The 19,038-nt window shown below is 38.6% G+C and overlaps 1 long non-coding RNA gene across 1 annotated transcript in view; it reads left to right on the top strand.

The window, feature by feature from the left end:
• Nucleotides 1–19,038, top strand: part of LOC131279007 (uncharacterized) — a 57,493-nt gene that overhangs the window by 20,749 nt on the left and 17,706 nt on the right. Inside the window, exon 2 of the long non-coding RNA XR_009186351.1 lies at nucleotides 7,477–7,592. This is a non-coding gene — a long non-coding RNA (uncharacterized lncRNA). The remainder of the gene's footprint in view (nucleotides 1–7,476; nucleotides 7,593–19,038) is intronic.

Below are 19,038 nucleotides of genomic sequence, written 5' to 3'. Positions count from 1 at the left end.
CCAACATAGATGACATTCATAGGATTTCTCTCCAGTGTGTGTTCTCTCATGTCATCTAAGGCCAGAATGAATGAAAGTTTTACTACATAGAGAACATTCATGTGTTTTTCCCTCATTGTGAAATCTCTTATGATGCTAAGGGCTGAACAGTAAGTGAATGTTTTCCCACATAGATGACATTCACAAGATTTCACTTTACTGTGAGTGTTCTCATGTTTTCTAAGGTCAGAACAATGGGTGAAGGCTTTCCCTCATAGATGGCATTACTAGGGTTTTTTTTTTTAACCAGTGTGAGTTCTCTCATGTTGTCTAAGGACAAAAAAAAAAGGCAAAGGCTTTCCCATATAAATGACATTCATAGGGTTTCTCTCCAGTGTGAATTCTCTCCTGTTGACAAAGGCTTGAAAAGTGATTGAAGACTTTCCCACATAGATGACATCCATAGACTTTTTCTCCAGTGTGAGTACTCTCATGTTGTCGATAGTGGGACCAGTGGATGAAAGCTTTGCCACATAAAAGACACTCATATGGTTTCTCTCCAGTGTGAGTTCTCTCATGGCCTTTAAGTTGGGAACTTGTTCTGAAGGCTTTCTCACATAGATGGCATTCATAGGATTTCTCTTGAGTAGTAGTCTTCTCCTGTTTCCTAAGGCCAGAAGAGTGGTTCTGTATGTGGTTTTCCCACATACAGCACATGTGAAGGGCTTCTCTCCAGTGTGAAGCCTCTCACGTTGCCTAATGCTAGAAGAAGTGTTGAAGACTTTCCCACATAGATGGTCTTTTTAGGGTTTCTCTCCCTGTGAGTCCTCTGGTGCTAAGGATAGATTCAAAGGCTTTCCCACATATATGACATTCATAGGGTTTCTCTCTGGTGTGAGTTCTCTCATGTTGCCTAAGGGTTAAAGATTGACTGAAGCCTTTCCCACATAGATGACATCTGGAGGGTTTCTCAACAATGTCAGATCCATTGAATCATCTAAGGGCATACGACTGAATAAAGGTTTTACCATTTATGTGATATTCATATGATTTACTTCTACTGTGAACTGGTTCATGTTGAGTAAAAGATGACTGTCACTGAAGGCCTTTCCAAATTGCTGAAACAGGGTTTCTTTCCCTTGTGAGTTGACACATGTTGAAAATCTGTTGATCTTTGTGTGAATTCTTCTTGCAAATATATTACATCTAGAGGGATTCTTTCAAATGTGAAATCTCAATGACATGATGGAAGATACATCTTTCCTGCAGATATTTTGTATGGCTACCATTTATTTTTTTATGGCTGCTTTGCCTGCTTGAACTCTAGTCATGGGGAAATCCTATTCCTTCACTCCACAGTTCCTCTACTTGCTCCAACTGGGAAAAGACATCTGATTTGCAGACCTGAATACCCACCGAAACCAGATGATTGGTGATCTCTGCTGTGACATCTCTGAACACCTTTCTCTGGGACTGGTCCAGGAGAGCCTATTCTTCTTGGGGGAAGTCTATAGCTACATCTTTAAAGGCCACAGACTCCATAGGTTGCATTGGCAGTTGTCAGCTGAGAGCTATATTTTTCTGCATTTCTTTTACAACCAGAAAACCAGTAGTCAGCCAAACTGTGGAAGGCAGGCCATGGGGGTGATTGGTGAGCACAGGCAGCTTGAGACACTTGTTGGTGGCCTGAGAGGGAGATCTAGTTTTCTGTTGTGGTGGTGGTGGTTTTGCTTTTTCTCCTTATTTTGTTTATTTCTCTTTCTTTCATTTCCCCCTCTTTCTTTATTTTTCTTTCTTTCCACCTTCTCTTGTTTGGTCTTTATTTCATTCCTCTCTTCTCATCATTCTGATCTTTTATATTTTTCCTCTTACTTTTATTTCCACCTTTTAAATTTTTATTCCGTTTTTTTCGAGTGTGATTTTTCACTGTTATTAGTCTGGCTCTTTTATTCTTCTTCCATCCTTTCTTTTATTCTCCTTTTTCTCTTCCTCTTTCTTTCCCTTTTAGTGAACTTAATATTTCTTTGGTGGATGTCACATGACTTGTCCCAGAGTCACCAATGCTCCCCTGAGCCACTGTCTTTAAGTAGCAGTAATATTTTCCTATAAGATGACTGCACCTGAATTATGCATATCTGTAAGGGGGAAAGTTGTTGATTTATTTAGAGCAAGTCTAGAATAGTGATTTTTACATCTTTTAAGTGATAAAGATATGTATAAAATTACTCGGAGATGATTACTTAAAATACTGTTTGGAACAGTTGTTTTTGAACTTCTTTTAGTGGAAGAACTTTGTTGAAAAAATTATGGGAGCCTGGAGGGATCCTGGAGCCCTGCCTTCTGTGTCCTTTGCTTTTCTCTCCCTCACTCCACCACACTCGTCTCCACCACCACAGCAGCTCTTGAGGTAGCAGTTCACACCTCTCTTCTCCCTGTTTCCCTGCAACCCTCTCTCCAGACACACATACTGAGAATGGTTAATAAACTACAAAATGAAATTTCCTATTTGTAACTTTACTATTGGTTATCTTTATAGTCAGAAAAATCAACAATAGTAATTCTTAGAAAAAGCATAGTCTGAAAAAACAATTCTTAAAAGGTATAAATAGTGCTGTATAATTTGTAATAGTCCAACATGCTTACACTGGCACTTGGCCACAGGAAAATAGATTTCAGAGGAGGGAACTCCTCTCTCCATAGGACTACAGGAAAGACAGCAAGAGCCATTCAGTATTGGGCACTTGGCCTTCTTTCCTGCCCTTTATTCTAGGCTAATACACGACTCAGTGAATGGGGTATGACAGAACCTTCAGGAGAGTTTGAAGAGTCTCAGCCTGTAGTTAAGAATTGGCCTAGACAAGGTGCTCAGCAGGTCATTTCAACTTATTTATCTTGGCATCTAGTACCTGCTTAAAGTCCATTATGAAGAAGTGGTCTTTGCCAGTATCTGCTAAAGTTTTGAGATAGGCTATAAATAGTACCCCAACTGGATTTACAATAGTTATCATTTGAAAATAAGAATTCATTGGTTCTTCCACTATGTCACCCTAACTTCTGAAGGAAAATGTCATGCTTCTTTTGCCTGGGCAACACAAACACTTGTGTTTTCTTCCTCTTATGATCAAATGGGATCACTTTGCATCAGGTTAGACCACTTTTTCTCTCTCCTGAGTTATGTATCCAGAAACTAGCTCTGCTTTTAGTTTTCTCCCTTCTCAGGGTTAATGCCCTGATTTTCAGCACTCTGGCACCTTCCCCAGGAGTTGGAAGGAAACCTTGAACTTTATCTTTTACAGCCCTTCTCTCAGGGACCGTATAAGACTTCTGAGACTTCCCAGAGTTATTGATGTGGCTGTGTGGACTGATCAGTGATGATACACATTTTCATGAAATTAATTAATCGAACATTTCTTGAGTATTTCCAATGTGCTAGTCACTGAAGAAACAGCAACAATTCTACCCTTAAATGCTTAGATTCTGATTTGTCTGAGAGGAAGCTCCGCTCCGCTGAAGCGGTAGGGAAGGATGAGCCCAGGAGGAGGTCGGCAAGGCTGTCTGCTAAACCTGCTCCTATGAAAGCAGATGTGAAGCCAAAAATGACAGTGGGAAAGGATAAACCTTCAGACTGAAAAGTACAACCCTCAAAGGGAAAAGGGAAGCAAAGGGAAAACAAGCTGACGTGGTAACCAAGAAACTCAACAGGATTTACTTGCAGAAAATGGAGAAACTAAAAATGAGAAGAGTCCAGCCTCTGATGAAGCAGGAGAGAAAGAAGCCAGGTCTGGTTAAATATTGTATACCATGTCTTCTCAGTGGTCCATTTCTCCTTTCTTGTATAACCCAGAGGAATATTTTTATCAGCTATTTTTTTTTACATTTTTAAAATTAATGCTAATAGATTGTAAAGAATGTTACATTAAAAAACATAAGCGGTTCCCATATAACCCACTCTCCACTCCCCACCCCACCATTTTTGTAAATTGTATTTTTTTGAAAATATATACATTACCAAAAAAAGTTATTTTATAAATGCAATGTTTTTAGTAGCTCTAGAAGAAACAGTGTTAAGAAGATTGGGATCCTACTTCATCCCATTTTTTAAAGTGTAAATGCTTTTTTTTTTTTTAAGGGGGAAGTCATTTGCTGGTTGTTTATTTCTTGGTACAACCAGAAAATAGTGGATATTGATAGTCTTTGACTATCTTGGATGTCAACTTTTTTTTTTTCATTGTAAAAAATATATACACATTTTTGGTATATTAGATGTCAACACTCCATGGCAGGGGGAAGCGGACTTGGCCCAGTGGATAGGGCATCCATCTACCACATGGGAGGTCCATGGTTCAAACCCTGGGCCTCCTTGACCCGTGTGGAGCGGGCCCATGTGCAGTGCTGATGCACGCAAGGAGTGCCCTGCCACGTCCTTGCATAGGAGAGCCCCCCACACAAGGAGTGCTCCCCATAAGGAGAGCTGCCCAGTGCAAAAGAAAGTTCAGCCTGCCTAGGAATGGTGCTGCACACACACGGAGAGCTGACACACAAGATGACGCAAGAAAAAGAAATACAGATTCCCGTGCTGCTGACAACAACAGAAGCGGACAAAGAACATGCAGCAAATAGACACAGAGAACAGACAACTAGGGCAGGGTGGGGGAAAGGGGAGAGAAATAAATATAAATATTAAAACAAACAAACAAACAAACAAAAACACTCCATGGCGTAGGGGTTGGCAGTTTTTGTACCTTGTAATGCATATTAACTGGTGATTTGAAATCACAGTCATGCATTGAATATGGTTGAACATTGTTATTAATCAGGGTTCTCTAGGGAAACAGAATCAACAAGAGATATCTGTCAATTGTATGTTATTTTATGAGTCTGTATTATGCAGCTGTGGGGATGCACAAATCCAGGTTTTGCAGGCAGGCTGCAACCAGGGGCTCCGATGAAAGTCCAATGAAGTTTCTTGATAAGTTCTGGGAGATGTTGGTTGTCCAAAGATGAGCTGGGAAATTATCACTCAATGCTGAAATCACTTCCTCTTTTAAGGCATTCAACTGATTGGGTTAAGTGTCACTCACTGCTGATTGCAATCTCCCTGATTGATGTAATTATAATGAGCTCTCTATGATTTACCACTGCAGTAAAGTCAATGGTGACTAAAGTCCATAAATGCCCTTGTATTACAGTTAGCCCAGTGCTTGCTTGACCAAACAACTGGGTACAATTACCTGGCTGAGTTGACACAGTAGCCATCACAAACATTTTAAATTACTTCTATTCCCCTGTTTTTTAGTAGAATTCTTTCTTGAAACCATCCCTTGTCTGAACTGTGTGTACTCTATAACATCCTTGGTCATGGCCATCCAGTTTTTCTAATAACTGTGTTATGTGCTGTGAAAGATTGGAAATGTGTGTTGTGTGTATGATATTGAATTGTGAATTAGTGGGATATAAAGATGGAACAGCTTATCAGCACTTGAAGATGTAGGTACTAGATAGCCTCTTAAGGAAAACTTACATTCAAATTTTAAGCTGGAAAGTAACTGGAATAACTTTAGAAAAACAACTACATGGCTTTTTAGGTTTTTGGTATTTATATTTAGAATTGTGTTCAGATTGTTCATAAATGTCTGTGTACTGAACTTCAAAATGACTGATAAACCTCAATTATGAAAAGAAAAAAACCCCACAGAACAGTGTTTAACCATAAGTTAAACCATGGACTACAGTTAATGGTATAATTATAAACATGTGTGTTCATCATTTGTAACAAAGGTACCACACCAGTGCAAGTTGTTAATAATAGGCTGGTATATGGGAATCCTGTATTTGATGCACAATTGTTCTAAAACCCTCAACTTCTCTAATTAAAAAAATAACCAAAAATCCCCACAGAGATTAGAGGGGAAACACTAATGGCTGCTTACCTAGCCAAACTTGGGAGGAGGTGGGCACTGTATTTCCTGAAAAGTTTTCTTTTGCTTTATAATAAATGAAATAATGATAGTAAGGGTGGGCAGGAGAGGGAACAGGGATTTATATAATTTATTTTTTAAACTTTATGGACTGACTCGGCACTCAGTGTACATTTGTTGATGGTGACTTGTATAAACTGTTACTTAGGCATTATGCTATGTCTAATTTACTGCAGTAGTTGCAATTTAAAATTGAATTAAATATTAATCATCTTAACGTTGGTATTCTTTTATCTAGTTGTACTATGATATACTAGATAACATGTAAGAGAAGAGAAATTCATCCAGTTGATGGACTTTTGTTTTTCTATAGGATTATCTCTGATTCATTACCTAACAAGTCCCAGAAATGGGCATGTGTTTCTAATCAAAACTGTTTGTCCTGGAAGCACTGCTGACTTTGGTGGAAGATTTGAAATAGGTGACTCTTGGTATGAATTAATATGAGTTTCAGTCTATTTATTTGTTTGCTAGAGAGACCTTATCTATGTGTGTGTGTGTGTGTGTATGTGTGTGTACAAAGAAGATAAGTTGTTTGGGTACAGGGCCATTCACATGTTTATTTCATGTGGGCCATTTATTTAAACCCTGGTACTTGTGTTAAGGGTTTCACTAATTATCAAGGACTGTCTTAAAATTAATTTTCAGACAAAATTTTTAGAGAAAATTGACTTTAGTTATCTTTAGTTAAAAATATACCAAGTAGTTGGATGGCAGATCCTCTGGTCCTTAGTGGTTCTTCATTAACAAGGAGGTACTTCAATTCTCAGGTATGTGTACAGGGAAAGCTCTTCATTGCCAGTCACCATAGTTCTTCTTTTTGAAAAAGAGATGCCTTTTCTCCTTGTCAAAGTAGAATTTAAAAAAAAGTTTACAAATGATATGTCATTTCACTAAGTGTAGGACTCTTAGTCAACAGTAAGCAATGAGTGGACCAAAGTACAATTTCCCTACGTTATTAAATAATCCTTGGGAGGGCCAGTTAAACATTATCCTTATGTGGCATTAAAAGGAGGTGCCACCTACATTTTTGCCTTAAGGAAAAATTTTAAATATTTTTCTTAATATTGTAAATCTCAGAGTTTTTAAAAATGAATCTGTTTAAAACAGTAATTTTTGGTTTCAGGTTACAGTAATCCCATTTCATTTGTAGGTAGCCAGACAAAAAATACTCCAAGCTTTAACAAATGACAGCAATGTAACATGACCTTGCAGTCCAATTATGGCAAATATTAGAGGAAAAAATGCTTTTTTACATGATAATATTTATTGATTGAATCAAGGTGACCACATTTCTTGAGGACAGGCTCTATAGTTAATTCTTATTTATTATTTCCATATTGAATCCCCAGCATCTCATTCAGTGTAGATGTGCTATTTAAGGAATTAAGTATCCACTGAATGACACTGACTGAATAAATGAGTAATGTGTCAGAGCTGTGGAAACACCAGTTGTCTTATAGAAAATCCTTGGCTTTGTGTTTGCCCAAGTGAAGGACTGTTGTGTTCTGGCCCCCAGGGTGCTGACTGGGCCTGCCTGCCTCAGGACACCAAGCTCCATATCTGCAGAAGGCTTTGCGCCACCTCATGCGGGCTATGGCGACATGTCTTTATCCAGGGTCCCAGCAGAGTCTGGTAGGTTCCCACACACTGTTCACTTGGGGAGGGTGTGGGGAGTGGGGGGTGGGGAGAAGAGCAGAGCTTTTCAGACTGAGATGTGCCATCTTGTTAACAGCACAGTTTGGGGTCCCTGGGTCCCCAAGTTAGGTGTTTCTAACAAGCCATCACACTGAAGAGTAACAGTGATTATTGTGTTTTTTGGTCTTTATTTTCCCAAAGAGCATGGGTTCTCTGATTATAAAAGTAATACATGTGCATTATAGAGGATTTGGAAGGTTCAAATAAGCACAAAAGCACCCTGTAATTTGCCACAAGTCTCTTAGTATTTCCATATTTTTCTTAGATATGGCTTTAGGGGATATATTTTTCTAAGACTTTTGGTATGTAATACTAATGTGATTTCTTTAAATTAGATGCCAGCTGTCTTCCAACTGACCTGTATTGTCATTACCTTGCCTCAAACCTGAGTAGCTTGCCCTCGTTTTTCATGTCCTTCTATGTTTCCTTGTTCCTTCTGCGTTAGCCCTGTCCCTGTTCCCTCTCCTGCCCACCCTTACTGTCATCAGTGCTGCTCTCCTTCTCTAGAGGTTTAAAGCCACAGCCGTCTGCAGGACAGTCCTTTGCCAGGCTGCTTCTGGGTATGTCTGCTTACTCGCAGAGAGATCGGAAACAGCTTTCTTTCTCATTGTAATATTAATTACTCCATAGCAGATGCATTGTTTCCAGTTTTTTCTTCCCTATTATAGACATTACTATTCATACCATGTTAATATTTGTGACTTTTATTCTTTCATTGAATTGTTTCTTTAGGATAAATTCTCAAGAGTGGTACTCTTCAACTACGGGTGCAAATTTCACATTGCTTTTGCTCTCTGTTGCTATGTTATTTTCCAGAAGTGGTCAAACAATTTACCAGCGTTACTCTATTTACACTGCACCCACACGAGCTTTTGGTGTTATCATAGCAAGAAGAGACCTGATAATTTATTTGTGAAATGATGCCTTGAGCTTCTTTGATTTATATTTCTTTGATTACCACCCAGGATTATTTATCTCCTTTTGTTGTAGCTTAATTTTCTTTTTTATTTGCTTGATACTCTTTCTTTTTTGTAGTAATTGTGCATAAACAATTCTGTCAGTTAATAGTTGGTCTCTTCTGACCTATTCAAGAAACTGATGAAATGATAAATTTTACTAAAGTCATTTTAAGTATGATTTCCACTCAGAGTCTTCCCTATTTTACACAGACACTCTGTGCCTTTATTTTAGCTTCCAATAAAAAGGAAAAGGCAAGCACATAAAAAGATAGTTGAGGCACTCATTTAATACATTTCATTTGTAAATTAATATTAAGTGGCCAAGCTAGGTGGATTGTCTTAAAAGAAATTACAATGAAAGTAGCAACATTTGTTATATTTTATGGGCAGAAATTTTGAGGTTCTAAATATATTTTATCTGTATTCAAAAAGTACTGCATCATGTTACGTTAATTTATTGTTCTGCTCTTCATTTCCACCTAGTGAATGGCCTCTTCGGGGAAAAGGAATGCTTTGCAAAATTGAAAGGTTAGACAGCTATAGATGGAGAGCCCCTGGTTACTTTAAGTGAATTAGTCTTTAGCCATAGACACAGTACTGAAATCACTAATTAAAAGCATTTACAGTAGTCATGGAATCCCCGCTGGAATGTGTATTCCCTTTTCGGGGCTCCTGTGAAGCTTTATTTATATGCCTATTCAAGTGCTTATTTGTTGTCTAATTCCATTTATTTTTATATTTCTCTAGTGGAGTGTTAGCTCCCTGAGAAAATAGGCCAGGTCTTTTTTCGTGTTCATTTAGGCAGGCTCAGTACTTGGTATGCTGTAGAAGGTTCATAAACATTTGTTGGGTTGAACATTTCCTCAGAGCCACTCTTGGTGGTGTAAGCAACCAGAGAACCAAAGTACTACTAAACAGAAGTTTCTACAGTACGTTGTCCTTTAAGAAACTACTAATTAAAAATCTTGGTTTATGGCATGGTTCCTAATACTAAACAGATGGAGTGTGTGCCCTTAGGAAAGAATGTTATTATCTTTAAGAACTGGCTGAGTTTCTTTAAGTCAAGGTGGGCTAACCCAGCTTCTAACCGGCATTGTGGAGAGCAGCCCTGGATCATGAAGACGTTCACCTCTTCCTGGTGGGGCAGGCACTCTTCTTCCTAGTTATTAAAACCACCAAACCCCAGGGAATTACTTGCTTAAGTACTTTGTGTCCCTTAAGCCACACTCCCCTTAGGAGGCCAGACAGGGGTGCTTGAGCCTATCATTGTTTTCTGTAATCTAAAACCATCCCTTTTTGATAATAAAAAGGGTAGGATACATAGGAGCTGTGTTAATACTTACCAGTACAGCAAGATCACTGAGATGTTCCATTGGTAAAAGCCTGTGTGAAGGTCATCAGTTTTTTCCATCTTTCAGACTTCTTTAAAACTTAGCCACGATAACCTGAAATTGCTCTATCAGGTCCAATATTCTGAATTACATAGGACCTTATAGGACCTGAGCCAGTGATCAGGGTTTATGTTACTTATCCTCAATTTCTGAGTAACCTCGGAGAGCCTCACCCTTCCTAAGATGCCCAGAATACAGTTCTCATTCTATGCAATGACCTTGCCAAAACAGACCATATGGCTCTTTGTGCTGGCTCACCTTTGTCTCCCCCAGTTAACCCCATTTTTTCGGAAGAGATGTTTCTTTGTGTGCTTCCCACTCATGTGTTGAGAGAGGGCCACATTTATTATGTCTTGCACTTAGAAGACTCTCCAAGATCATGTCCACCTATCAGTAATCCAGAAGGGGCATTTAAGGAGTCACTGGGAAGTACTTTGGGTACTGTGCCTTGTATGGATAAAATAGTAGGCTACAGAGCTACTATTTTAAATGTGCAAGTAGTTAAATTGGCATACACATCTTTCATAGTAATAATGTTTTTCACTTCTAGTTCTATATTTGATCTAGTGCCATCCTGATTCTGGCCATTGGTCAAGGAGTCTCAATCCACCAGTAAGGATTTTAGGATACCCCACCAAAGACCATTTACTAAGCCTCAACTGACACAGCATGGCTCTCCAGTAGACAGTATCAAATTAGGCAATCTAGAATCACTCACCTCCCATGAAATCTCTTTGACCTGCCCATTCAGGAAACTCAAAGACTACATTTTGGGTTCTTCCCAAATTGCTAAAGTAATGAAGGTTGCCACCTTTCTGCCTACCATGGCTTCATTCATATCATCCCTGTCTTTCACTGTCAATTGGCATCCCTTTCGACCATATCCAGCTCCTTTGGACATTGCAGCCAGTACTTTCAGGATGTGCTCCACACACTGCCTCCACCAAGACCTGCTCCAGCACCTGAGTCAAGAGGAGAGATTGGACAACAGAGGAGTACATAGGGACACTATCTCAAATAGATTTTCTTTGGGGTGGGATCTTAACACTGGGAAAAGGAACATCCTGTTCTTATCCTGAGGCAGTACCATCTGTGAATTATAAGACCTGGAGGAACTTTCCCAGCCTAGATTATCAATGAATTTGGGAAAGTACCTTGCCCATTATACTCTACTAATCTAGAATCCATGATGAAAGGGTTCCCAACCATAGTGGAAGTTCTTTGTTTCCCAGGTATATTGGTCAGCTAAAGGGCTACTGATGCAAAATACCAGAAATCGCTTGATTTTTATAAAGGGTATTTATTTGGGATAGAAGCTTTCCATCACAAGGCCCTAAAAAGTCCACCTAAAGGTACTGTAAGAGGTACTTTCTCACCCAGAGTCTGTTGCCACATGTTGGAGCAGGATGGTGGGTGATGCCTGTGAGGGTTCTGTCTTACTCCTCCTCCCAAGGCTCCATGGTCTAGCTTCTTCCAGTCTCAGCCACAGACTGGGACAAGTCTTGGCTCTTTTCCAAGGTTTGTTTCTTTCCAGGCTCAGCTGCTCCGCTCTCTCCACAAGGCCAGCTGTAAACTGTCAGGGGAACAGCTTGACTCTCTTCCTGGGGCCTCTGCAATGTCTAATGGAGCCTTCACTCTTTCCTCATGTATCTGCTTCTTTGTGTGCTTACTTCCTGAACTCCAGGATCAAAACTCCAATTTTCTTCTCTGCCATGTCATTTTCTCTGTGACTACTACTCACGTACTACTGCTGTGGCCCAGTCAAAGCCTTAATCATTATTAATCAAGTAAAAGTGAAACCTCTGACTGCAATCCAATCTAATATGCCCAGAGGAACAGACCAGTTCACAACATAATCCAATATATATTTTTGGAAATCATAAATATTATCAAACTGCTACACCAGGTTTGTCAAGACCTGGGAATAGTACTCATTTTACTAGAGAAACATAATAAAATGAACCACACAGTGACAATACAAAATTCCTTTTTTCTAGTTACCATTCTGGACTAGGCACTACATTCTGGGTTGGAAAAAGAGAAGCAGGTAAACATTTTTCCAAGGAGATTATAAAATATTGTAGACATTTATATATAGGTAATTATAATACAAATGGGAATCCTATTATAGTTGCATGAACTAAGTGCTATAGTAAGGTTATCTCAGCAGATCTAGAAAGGAAACTAATTAAACAAGTTTAAATAAAGGAATAAAATTAAAATTTGTGTTTAATGTTAAAATTTTAGCTCTAGAATAATATGATCGAGGTAAACTGTACTTAAAATATATTCAGTGGGCAATTGGTGTATTCTCTTTTTTTTTTTTTTCTTGACTGTCTTAGCTAGAGGTTTATCAATTTTGTTCATAATTTCAAAGAACCAGTTTTTTATTTTGTTGAAGTTCTTTATTTTCTTATTTTCAGTTTCACTGATGTCTGCTCTAATCCTTATTATTTTTTTCTGCTTTTTTGGTTTAATTTGATCTCTCTTTTTTTTTTTTTTTTTTTTTGAGTTTCCTAAGGTGGAAGCTTATATAAACAACTTGAGATGCATCCAACGAATTTTGATAAGCTGTCTTTTCATTTTTCTGTAGTTCAAGATATTTTTAAAATTTCTTTTGAAACTTCTTCTCTGACCCATGTGTTATTTATGTTTTGTTTAAGCTCCAAATATTTTGGAATTTCCATCTATCTTTCTGTTATTGATTTCTAGTTTAATTCTGTTATGGATTGAAAGTTCTGTTCTTTTACATTTGTTGAGGGGTATCTTATAGCACAGTATGTGGTCTGTCTTGGTGAATGTTATGTGGGCTTGAGGAAAATGTATATTCTATTGCTGTTTGATGTTTCTATAGATGTCAATGAGATCCAGTTGATGGATGGTGCTCCTCAGTTCTAATACACCTTTACTGATTTTCTGCCTGATGAATCTGACAGTTACTCACAGAGGGATATTGATGTCTCCAAATATGAGTGGAGTTGTCTATGTCTCCTAGCAGTTCTATCAGTTTTTGTATCACATATTTTCGTGCCCTGTTGTTAGGGACATACATGTTAAGAATTGTTATTTTTTGGAACATTGACTCCTTTTTCGTTATGTTATTTCCCTATATATCCTTGATAATTTTTCTTGCTCTGAAATACGTTTTGTTTGAAATCAATACAGCTACTCCAGCTTTCTGTTGATTAGTGTTAGCATGGTATATTCTTCTCTATCTCTTTACTTTTATCTATCTTTGACTATGTATTTAAGGTGAGTTTATTAACAAAATATAGTTGGGTCTTATGTTTTAATCCACTCTACTAGTCTCTATTAACTGGTGTATTTAAGTCATTCACATTTAAAGTGATTATTTATATCATTCGATTAATATCTACCATATTTTAACTACTTTTTATTCATTGACATTGTGCTCTGTGTCTTCCAGTCTTTTTTTCCTTTTCTAATTTTAATCAAGCATTTTATATAATTCCATTGTCTCTCCATCTTAGAATTTCAATTATACATATTTTTTAAAAAATTTAATGGTTTCCCTAGAGGTTACAATATACATTTACAAGTAATCTGAGTACTGCTTCATGGGTAGTGCAGGTACCTTATATAACAGAATAATCCCAATTCTCCCCTTCCATTCCTTATAGCAGCCATCATATATTTAATTTATCCATAAACTGTAATCATTGTTGGTATTATAATTTTGAACAAACTTTTATTTGTTAGATCAGTTAAGCATAAGAGAAACAAAATATTTTACCTTCATTTATTTTTTCTTAACACTCTTCCTTTCTTTTGTAGATCAGAGTTTCTGACCTTTATCATTTTCTTTCTCTCTGAAGTGCTTCTTTTAACATTTCCTGCAGGACAGGTCTGTTGGTAACAAATTTCCTTAATTTTTGTTTGTCTAGAAAGTTTACTTCTCCTTCACTTTTGAAGAATAGTTTGCTGAGTTCTATAATTCTAGGTTGTGTATGTGTGTTTTGTTTGTTTGTTTGTTTTACTTTCAATGCTTTTAGTATTTCAGTCCAGTCTCTTCCTGCTTGTATTGTATCTGGAGAGAATCTGATGTAATTCTTACCCTTGTACCTCTATAGGAAGGTGCTTCTTTTTCTATGGCTTCTTTCAAGGTTTTCTTTTTTTCTCTGACTTACTTACATTTGAATAGATATGCCTAGGGGTGGGTTATTTTACATTTATCATGGTTGGTATTTTCTGAACTTCTCAGACCTGTGCTCTGTCATTAATTTTGGAAAACTCTCAGCCATTATTAATTCAAATAATTGTTTTGTTTCTTTTTTTCCTTCTGGTCAATACCTGCATACGTGCATGTTACACCATTTGTAGTAGTCCCACAGGTCTTAGATATTCTGTTCTACTTTTTCAGTTTTTATCTCTCTGCTTTTCAGTTTGGAAGTTTCTAGTTATGTATCTTCAAGCTTACTGTTTTTTTTCCCTCAGCTGTGTCTATTCTGATGGGCCTATCAAAGGCATTCTTCATTTATGTCACAGTGGTTTTGATTTCTAGTGTTTCTCTTTTATTCTTTTGTAGAGTTTCCATCTCTTTGCTTATGTTACCTGCCACTTTTTGCCTGCTGTCTGCTTTTCCCATTAGAGCCCTTAACATACTAATCATAGTTATTTTAAATCTTGCCCTAATAATTCCCAAACTGCTCTCATATATCAGTCTGATATTTACCCTGTCTCTTCAAATTGTGTGTGTGTATTGTTTGTTTGTTTGTTTGTTTTTTTTGGCTTTATGCATGCCTTGTAGTTTTTTATTAAGAGCCAGGCATGATGTATCAGGTAAGAGGAACTGAGTTAAATAGGTGTGCTTAGTGTGAGGTTTTATGTTTATCTGGCCAGAGTTAAGCTGTATTTATTTTTTGCTGTAGCTGTTAATGGAGGCTAAAATTTCCTGTGGTGGTCTTGTTTTTATCTTCCCTGTTGTCTGTGGGTTTCCTGGTATACTACTTCTAAAATACAGTCTGAGTTTTGCCATTTCAACACTAATCCCCTATTTTCCAGGAACCCTACTGATGTGGTTGTCAGAGGTGAAGGAAGGGATAGCTCTACAGTGCTGTGACTAGGTCTCATTCTTTTAATGAGCTGCTGCTCCTAGATGGTGACCATCCCAGGTGCTTTGCATCTTTTTAAAAAATCACCCCTTATTGGATAGTGGGGACTGGAATTGGGTATTTCCTCTTCCCCATGTCAAAAGCTAGACATGGAATTCAGTGTTCTTCGTTCACTGGGTTGGTTAGGTTCTGATAAAACTCAAGTAGGTTGGTTCTGGTAAACTAGCTTCTTTCGAGGGCAGCCCTTTGTAAAAGAGAGGAGAGTTCTCTGGGCTTTTTTTTTTGAAGATTTTTTTTCTATCCCCTGCCCTGCTGTTTTAGCTGTCTGTGTCCATTTGCTGTATGATCTTCTGTATTTGTTTCTCTTTTTGTCTTCCCTTCTTCCTCCTACTGGAAACAGAGGGGGTTTGTTATAGTTTGCCAAAAGGCTGTCTATGCAAAGTACCAGAAATCTCTTGGCTTTTATGATGGGGATTTATTGGGAGTAGAAATTTACAGTTCCAAGGCCATGAAATGCCAAATCAAGACATCAGCAGAGATGCTTTCTCACCAAAGTCAGTTGCTGGTGATACTGGCATTTTTGCCACATGGTGAAGCAAGATGGCTGCCCATCTCTACAGAAGTCTCTGCCTTCCCCTCCAGAATCCACCATCTCTTGGAGCTCAGCTGTGAGCAATCAAGCATAAGGCTTGTCTGTTTCTTTTTGGACCTCAGCTCTTTGAGCCTCTCAGGGGCTTCTGTTTTCCTGCAGTTCTCTCTCATGGCAGAGTCAAACATGGCAGCTCTCTTTTCCTGTGTCTGTCTCTCTGTGTCTCCTTTTATATCAGACCCAGCCAGAGGGTTAGACACAACAAGAATCACACCCCGATGATGTACTCCAGTCAAATGGATCTCACATCCACAGGAATGGATTAGTTTAAAACAATCTTTTGTTTTTTTTGGATTCACACAATTCAAACTGTTATACTCCACCCTATGGATCCCAAAATATATATTCTTTCCATATGCAAAATACATTCACTACATCACAATATTTCAAAAGCCTTAAATCATTTCAGTGCAATGCTAAGTATAAAATTTCATAGAAATCAGTTATAGGTATGCAGTTTGTCTTGGGGAAATATTCCCCTCTGGCGGTAGACCAATGAAACTTACAAAGAAATTATCTGCTTCCAATATACAAAAGAGGGGCATATATAGGATAAACATTTGCTTTACCATAAGGAGAACTTGGAAGGGAAAAGGGTGTCACAGGTCCCAATAGTTCTGAAAACTTGCAGGGCATACTGCACTAGATTTCGAAGTCTGAGAGTCATCCTTAAGATAATGGTTTCTTCTCCTTGGGGCCTCATGGGAGCCCATCCTTTTCGTGGGTTTGCCCAAAGGCCATACTTTCAGCTCCATGTTCCTCAAGCATCTGGGTGGAAACTGAGCTACCGATGTTACCCACCAAGGATATTGGAGTGATGGTCACACTTTCCCCAATCTCTGGGGGACAGGCTCATTCCTCTTAGTACAGTGAAATGGCAGCAATATTCTCTCTAATCTTTGGCATATAGGCCCAACCCCCTCAGAGAAATGGAGTGTTGACCTCACTCTCCCCAAACATTGGGAAATATGCTCCACCCTCTGTAGCCTGGGGAGACCAAACTCTCCCTTAACAATGTGCTGGAACATCCGTCCTCTTCAAAGGCTGGGACAAACTCACCTTCTCTGTACACATGGGTGGGGTCTCTCTCTTGGCCCAAGGGAATATCTTAATTCCAGGCTTCAGCTTCCATGGTTTTCCTTTTGATGCTGTTTCTCCCTCAGTCTCTCCCTCCCCTGACTTTTAGTCCAGGCTGACAGTGGTTTTGTTCCTACAGTTCTCACAGAAAGCTTGTTGGTTTAGATGAACCTCACATGGGTCCAGGCATCAGACAGTAGGACTTTCCACCACAGATCCTTCCTGGATAACTGCGTTTCCAATCTTAACTTACAAGCTCCATGTTTAGTTAAATCCTCACATGGGGCACTATCATCTGGGGGCTTGTTTTCCAGAAGCTTAGAATTTCCCAAATCAGTCTTTGGTTTCTTTGTGCCCAGCAATTTAGTTCTCAGTTTATCTCTTTCCTTTTACATTTTTCTGTAAGCTGCAAGAAAAGCCAGGGTGCATTTTCCACATTTACTTTGAAACCTCCTCAGCTAAATGTCCAAGATTGTCATTTTCAAATTCTGCCTTCCATCTAACTTCAGGAGTCAATTTTGCCAAGTTCCCTGCAACATTAAAACAAAGATCACCTTTCCTCCAGGTTCAAATAATAGTTTCATCATTTCCTTCTAAGGCCTTATCAGCACTATATTTACCATCTGTATTTCTACCAACAGTCTCTTCAAAGCAGTCTAGACCTTTTCTATCAACTGTCTCACAGTTCCTGACAGCTGAACTCCAAGAGATGGTTTTATAAAATAAAACTGTTCCAGCATTTTTGGGAATTGCAAACAGCGTGACTCACTCTCCTGGTACCAGTTTCTGTTTTAGTTTGCCAAAGGGCTAAACCTTCCAATTCTACCACCTGAATCCCAAAAAGCCATGTCTTTTCCATGTGCAAAATAAAATATTTCAAAAGCCTTAAATCATTCCCGTTCCAGGGCTGTGAAAAGTCAAAACCGAGGCACCACCAGAGATGCTTTTTCACCAAAATCAGCTGCCACATGTTGAAGCAAGATGGCTGCCAATCTCTGATAAGATTCCAGCCTTCCCCTCTGGGTTCACCATCTCTTGAGCTGCTCTGTGGGCTCAGCCTCTTGAGGCTTCATGCTTAAGCGATCCTCTAGCCCTCTCTCTTACATGACAGGATCAAACATGGTGACTTCCTTTTCCTGTGCCTGTCTGTGTCCCTCTCTCTCTCTGTGTATCTGTTTATATCAGCCCCAGGAAGAGAGTGAAGAATCAAACTGAGTCACAGCTCACTGAGGTAGTCTAATGAAAAGCCCTAAATCCACCTTATCAAGTAATCTGATCAAAGGTCCCTCAACTAAATTTATTGCAATCAGAGAGTAGAGTATCATACCCAGAGGAGTAGATTAGTTTACAAACAAATGATCATTCTCTTTTTGGGATTCATAAAATAATCTCAACCTGCCACATTCTACCCTCTGAATCCCAAAAAGACATGTCTTTCCATATGCAAAATACGTTCATTACATCACAATATTTCAAAAGCCTTATATTATTTCAGTAGTAATGCTTTAAAAAAATTTCATAGAAATCGGTTATAGGCTTGCAGTTTGTCCTGGGGCAACATTCCCCTCTGGCTGTAGACCTGTGAAACTTACAAATTATCTGCTTCCAATATCGAAAGGAGGGACGTACATAGGATAAACATTTGTATTTTTGCTTTTTGAGATTCACAAAATTCACACTGTCACAGGACTTATCTCTAATCTTCACAGTGAGAACCTGGTTGGCTCCTAGGGGTAAAACTCCTGAAAGTGTGGGCCCCTCCCCCAAGGCTGCGTCTCCAGGAGTTTTTATCTCCCAATCTAGTCCACACTCAGCCTCCAGCAATTAGCCTTTCACTCTGCAAGAAGTCCTATCCAATACTTGCTCTAATCCTGTGAATATCTATAGTGGCAAGTCTTTTTAGTTTCCATGATGATGGTTTGCCTGTGACCTCAGTTGTCAGATGCATCTGGGAAGAGTTGTTGATTTTCAGTTTGTTTCTTTTCTTTTTTTAAATTAATAAACTATTTTTAGAGAAGTTTTAGATTACATAGAAGTGAATAGAAAGTGTAGGGAATTGCCATATAACCCATCCTTCCCCTCCCATATTTTCCCCTGTTAGTAATATCTTACATTAGTGTGGTACATTTGTACAACTGATGAACCAATACTGAAGCTTTGCTACTAGCCAGGGTCTTCAACTTACATGATAGTTTACACTTTTCACTGTGCAGTTTTATAGGTTTTGGCAAAATG

Source organism: Dasypus novemcinctus, chromosome 6, assembly GCF_030445035.2.
Source record: "Dasypus novemcinctus isolate mDasNov1 chromosome 6, mDasNov1.1.hap2, whole genome shotgun sequence".
NCBI classification, from domain to species: domain Eukaryota; kingdom Metazoa; phylum Chordata; class Mammalia; order Cingulata; family Dasypodidae; genus Dasypus; species Dasypus novemcinctus.
The sequence above is the reverse complement of the archived record's forward strand: the minus strand, read 5'-3'. Positions and strand labels throughout refer to the sequence as shown.